Raw genomic sequence first — 6,279 nt, forward strand, 5'->3', positions numbered from 1 at the left:
CCAGCTACATTTCCCATGTTTGGCCCAGTAATCCAATAAGCAATTCCAAATTTACGTCTGTTAGTCTGGCCTGGTGCCTGTCATCTTCCAAGGAAGCACAATCCTGTACTATGTGCTCTCTCTCTCTGAGGAAGACAGATGGATCAGCAAATCGTGGACTGGAGACAGGAACTCAGGCCCCACCTCTGGCTTGTCAATTCCGAGCCCCTCAGAACCTCTGTTGAACATTGCTGCCATGGCAACTGTTGGGGGAAAACACCTGGCCGAGAGGGAGCCTGCCAAAGCCCACTGTAGCAACAGCAAGGGATGAAGAGGGTATTTCCGGGACAGTTGAAGGGCCCAGATCTGAGCCAGCCTGAACAGTCTGGAAGTGTTTGACCCAGATTGTTTAAACCAGAGAGGCTGAAAACATAATTTTAAAAAATCAGTATAATTGCTTTAGTAAGTGCTAAAGCGAAGGACTCTGTAAGTTCCTGTCTCATTCTTGATTCTGGGGCACGATGACCAATAAGAACGTTGGCCTCCATTCCTGGCCCTTCGTGGGGTTTATAATTACAGCCGATCCACAGAGAGCTCCCAAACACCCTGGCCCGGCCAGGCGGAGACCAGCTGTTTGCACACAGACCTCGAAGGGAGTGATGCCTGCAGACAGTAAAGCATGTTCTCATATTAGCGTCTTGCTCATGAGCATTGCCCCACTACACTGTTAACATAAGTCATGGGAGGCAAAGACGCTTCCCTGTGTGTGTTTCTCCTCTCTCCACTCCCCCTCTCCCCCACCTTTTTTTTTTTTTTTTAAGCATGGAGTTTTAAATTTCACGTTCTGTGATCTAACTTCCCATTTCCCACTCACAAACAAATGACATCTGGCCACTCTCAACAATAAACTTGGAAAGATGAGACATTTCCTGTTAGTTCTCTATGTAACCCCTGCTTAAACTTTCAAATTCCTGAAAGAATTGCCTGAAAAATAAATGGATCATTAAAGGCGGTGGGGGGACGGCATTGGGGAACCTGCTACAAGAGCCCTTCGACAGTTAATGCCGATAAGTTTTACCAGTGTTTCGGCTTTTTTTTTTTTTTTTTTTTTTTAGCCATGTTTTAACACTGAAGGATCAAAACCGGTTTGTGATTCTGCACAACCACCTTATGGAAATAGCAACTGAGAAAGACTTCCACCGGGCTGCTGGCTCCAACCAACATCATGGCTAATTGCCCAATTCCTTCTAAGTGGAGGTAGAAAATATTATTTTAAAGTACTCAGCTGTTTTTAGCACCCCGCTTATCTATCCACTTGATTCCTAAGAAATTGCATCTATGGCCTCACAACCTCAATCGTTACACAACACTTTTCACTTCTTTCAAATCTCCATTTCCAAAACTGAACTTTCTTCCTCATCTTTAACGGCTGGCAGGGCATTTCTTCTTGGAGGCCCTGCCCTTATCTCATACTCAGCATGACTAAGACTGCTTACTCCCCACCAACCTCCCCAAACCAGCTCCTTTTACCACACTTCCTCTTTCTCTCCAGGATTCCAGCTTTCTCCCAGACCCAGTGTGAGCCAGGACATCACCACAGAGGGCCTGGGTTGTCCCCATACTTGGCCCCTAGAGACAGTGACCTCTGCTAATACATTACACATGTCCCTCCATCCCATTCCTACAACCACCGACCTTCTCTGTGGGCTTATTACCACATGTGTGACAAGTCCCATGATTTTCTGATAGGTACCCTTCTGCCACTTCCTGTCCCCACCACCTAGGAGGTACACCTAGTCTTTCTAATATGCCACTCCGATGTAGTGTTTTCCCGTCAAAATTGTGCAATGCATAGTCAATGCTCACACACAGTATGGGGTTGGTGGGTGTACCGGTTGGCCAGTCGCCCTGGGCCCTGTGCTTGGGAGGCCCTGCACGTGGTTGAATGTTCTGCCGTCCTGTGTTGAAACTCCTAATGTTGGAACCAGGAACCCTGGATTTTCATTTTGCTTTGGGCCCTGCAACATAGGTAATGGGTCCCGCTTCCTTGCCAAGTCGAGACTCCTTAGCTCAGCACTGAGAAGTGTCTCAGTTTGTCTGGCCCCTCTCTCTGGTCTCACGAGTAGATCTTGACATCAACTCTCTGCTCCAGCGTTTCTGATCGATAGTCTGTTGTAACTGGAACACACATGCTCATTCCTGCTTCAACTACTTCGCTCATTTAATTCCCCTCTCCTCCTATACCTTCCCTACTCCCCCTGCCCCTCTCATGTCAGTCCTGCTTATATTTCAATATCCTCCCTCCTGCCCAATCTCTCCTACACTCTACTCTTCTGGCAATGACAGTCAGCCTCATCTGGCTCTTATACGTTTATTTTTCTAACTTATTTTCTCCTTTTACTCCCTGAGCCTTGTTCTCCCAGCCAGTACATAGTTGGGGTCAGGGAGCCCGTCTTACATGTCAGCACCATCGTTACAAAGCCTTGCAGGGTACGTGGGTGCTGTTTTCCTCTGTTTCTAGTGAGGGTGTTAGAATATCTGTTTCATGAATGAGTAACAGACACAGAGTGGGTTAAAATTTACTCAAGCAAAGAGTAGAAAGCTAGAAATATTCACTGAGTACCTCTATATGTTAATTCAAAAGTTATCAAATGCCTGCTTTGTGCTGAGTGCTGCTCTATTCTAAGCAATAGGCAGACTGGTGGAGGGTTGCTAGCTGTATGGGTACCACATACAGCCCTTGGCATTTTTTTTTAAATTTTTTAATGTTTATCATTTATTTTTGAGAGAGAGAGACAGAGTGAAAGCAGAGGAGGGGCAGAGAAAGAGGGAGACACAGAATCTGAAGCAGGCTCTAGGCTCTGAGCTGTGAGCACAGAGCCCAACGCAGGGCTCGAACTCAACGAACCACGAGATCAAGACCTGAGCTGAAGTCAGACACTCAACCGACTGAGCCACCCAGGTGCCCCAGCCCTAGGGATGTTCTGCTGCTGGGTCCTCAGAGTCAGGCTGTCCACTGTTCCATATTGCCCTTAGGTTCATGGGGAATGTTCTTCAACAACTGGGTGAGGCCATCACAGCCATGTCCTTGTCCTCACCTCCCAGTCTCACCTCCCAATCTCACCTCTCAGGTTCCTCAAACATACCTGGAGTTTCAGCCGCCAGCTCTCTGCCTGGGATGTGGCTTCTAGGAACGATTGGAGAGTGTTTCTTTACTTATTCTCCACTAACTCAGGAAATCGAATTCATAAGGAATTTGCCCATATTAGTGGTTTCTGCTTTGAGTGACCTCGAAAACCCTGTCTTTCTGATCATTCACCCCAAAGTAGTGAATGCCTCCCTGAGGCTGCCTCCTTGGGATGAAGCAAGGATTATGGAGTAGAGGAGATATGGGGGGGGGGGGTACATAGGTTAGTATTTTAAATTATGTAACACCTCACACTCCTCCATTTAATAAATATTAACAGAGCACTGCTTCCAAATGACAGGCACGGTCCTGGGCGCTGGACCAACCCCATAAACTAAAACCCACGGCAGGCCTTGCACCGTGGGATATACAGCATAATGCAGACCTTCAGTCTAGAGGGAAGGGATTACAGGTCTCCCCTGCTCTAAGGAAGTTCTTAGCGCCTCTGAAAACTGCTGTCTCAAGGGAAATGACTTCTTAGACGCAGAGCAAGAGGAACTATTAGATTTTTCCTACAAATACAGATAAAAAAGACAGCTCCTGGTGGGAACCAAAGCACCGTGGACCACACATTTACACACACACACACACAGACACACACACACACACACATACACGTATGTGTTTGGTAGAATACTATGACTTCTTTGAGCTGTGATGTTCTTCTTCCTTAAAATCTCCATTAGAGTTCATTACACTTCAAGTTTGGAAAAGAATGTGAGCACGTTTACTTCCCTTATGCCCTTTGTGGAAGTGAAGGGGTGGAGAATGGGGGTTCCTAGTGGCAGTTGTGTTCGGGGCCCCCTTGGTTTCCAGACCTTGGGAGCCAGGACTGGGTGTCCACTCCGAGGGGAAGAAAATGTTGGTCCAGAGTGAAGAGCGGGAACCACGCTATGCAGTGACTGGGGTCCAGCCACGGGGGGGTTAGGCCAGGGGCGGTTCGTGTGGTCAGTGCAAACTGCCTAATTTTTCCTCAGATGGTGCTGAAGAAAACACTGCCCAGAAAGATCCTCAAGGGGAGGTGGAGGGGACGCGTCAACACAGGAGGCCAGCCACATTCTGAGAAGAGCGGAAACGAGCATTGTAGAACTCCCTAATGGCCCACTACAGAAAAAAGGGATTTGCTTTTCCAATGCCACAGAATCGCATCCGGAAAACACTAATTTTTTAATTCGGATTTATTTATGATCGCAAAGGAAAGGCATGTTGATTTCTCGTTCTCTGGTGAAATGTTTCTGATGGTGGGCTTTTTTTTTTTTTTTTTTTTTTTTTTAAAGATACTACATCATTTATTAAACTTCTCACAGAAAAATGAATACTTTTTTTTTTTCATGTTTATTTGAAAAAGGCTGTTTTTCTCAAGAGGTTCTTACCAAACCCAAATCCAAATCCAGCCACAGGGGAAAACAAAGGCATTTTGACATTCATCACTACGTGTTGAATACCCACAAGGTCCTGGGCATTGCTGGCGCTGAGGACAAAGGCAGGTAAGAGGAAGAGCCTGGATTCTCAAGGGATCCAGTGCACAGGGGGAGAGAGATAAGTGCTCAGATGGAGTGTGAGGAAGGAGGAAGAGATGGCTAGAATTCCTGGAATAGCTTGCATAATTTGACCTGCTGACACTCTCCAACAGGCTCCCATTTTGTTCTCAGCAGAAAGCCAAGTCTCTCGATGGCCTCCAAGGCCCTACTCCATCTGTTCTGGCCCCTTTCCTCTGCATCCCTCTTATCCTCTCTCATTGCTCCCCACCCCCGCCACACCAACCACACTGGACTTCTCACCAGTCACGCCAGCCTGGGGCTTTCTCTCTGCCTGGAACGTTCCTCCCAGAGATATGCTTCCTCTTTCAGGCCTACACTCAGCTGTCACCTTCTCCATAAGGCTCTCCTCCCACCCTCAACACACTTTGTGATTCTTCCCTGCATCACAGAAGTCCCAAAAGCACACGGGGGGCCTTCAGGGGTCCACAGGCCCCAGTTTGAGGACTCCTGCGTCAGAATTCCCTGGGATACTCATTAATATCCAGCTCCCCAGCCTGTCCTCCAGAGATGCTATTTTAGTGTCTTGGGAGAGGAGCCTTCAACTCTGTATTCTAACAAGTAGCTCAAGTGATTTTAAGGATAGGGTCCAAGACCACTGTTTGCAAGTTAAATAAAAAAAAAAAAAAAAAAAAAAAAAGGAAAACTATTGAAAAGTTTTAAATGGAGAATGACTGGATTAGATCTGGCCCACAGGGAGGCTTGGGGACTACATTCCTAATCTCTAAGAGATCATGGTGGTCTAAATTAGGGGTCAGCTAACAACCTCCTCTGAGTGCAATCCGGCCCTCCACCTGTTTTTGTAAATAAAGTTTTATTAGAACAGAGTCATACCCATTCTTTTACATAATTGTCTATGGCTGCTCTTGTGCTAGGATTGAGGTTTGAGTAGTTGTAACAGAGATTGTATGGGTTGGCACAGCAAAAAATATCTACTATCTCACACTCTTCAGGAAAAGTTTGCCAACCCTCAGTCTAAACGAAGGGCTGGAAAGCAGAGAGAAAAAAATGATCAATATTTAGAGACAAGATCAGATGAGAGGATGGGACAGGGGGCAGGGGGAAGAGGACCTGATGAGCTCTGGAGGATGAGCCTTGATCTCAATTTCAGACCCCTGAGTGAAGGTGGTACCAGTAAATCAGTTACCTGTTACTGAAAGAAGCAGGAGTTTTTGTGAGGATGGTAACTGTGCTTTGGAAAATGCATTCTATATATTCTCCACGCTTAACACACAGTTTCATTGAGATTTTCTGTAGCTTTTCCTACCGGATCGGTATTTTCTTCTCAGAAATAAGACTAACAGCTTTATGAGAGGAACCCCAGGTACTAAGCTAAAATGCATTACCTTATTTATCTTCATCACCCAATGAAAAGGTACAATTATTATCATTTTACAGATTAGAAAAATGAGACTTACAGGCGAAACAACGTGCCCAAGAGCCAGTCTGAGTCCAGAGTTCCTAACGTGGCCCTTGGCAAACCTGAAGATTTATTAGATACTTGGTATGGTTTGCAAAATGGTTTTAAAAAGACCACTCCCAATGACAGGTAACAGAGGATTCCGTTGTTTGTGC

At 46.2% G+C, this 6,279-nt stretch overlaps 1 long non-coding RNA gene across 1 annotated transcript; it reads left to right on the plus strand.

The window, feature by feature from the left end:
• Positions 1-256: 256 nt before the first annotated feature.
• On the plus strand, positions 257-4,404 carry LOC122235035. Its single transcript, XR_006213119.1, has 3 exons — positions 257-465; positions 1,095-1,236; positions 4,144-4,404. It is a non-coding gene; the product is annotated as an uncharacterized LOC122235035 (long non-coding RNA).
• The last annotated feature ends 1,875 nt before the right edge of the window (positions 4,405-6,279 follow it).

Source organism: Panthera tigris, chromosome F2 (assembly GCF_018350195.1).
Source record: "Panthera tigris isolate Pti1 chromosome F2, P.tigris_Pti1_mat1.1, whole genome shotgun sequence".
Taxonomy (NCBI): Eukaryota; Metazoa; Chordata; class Mammalia; order Carnivora; family Felidae; genus Panthera; species Panthera tigris.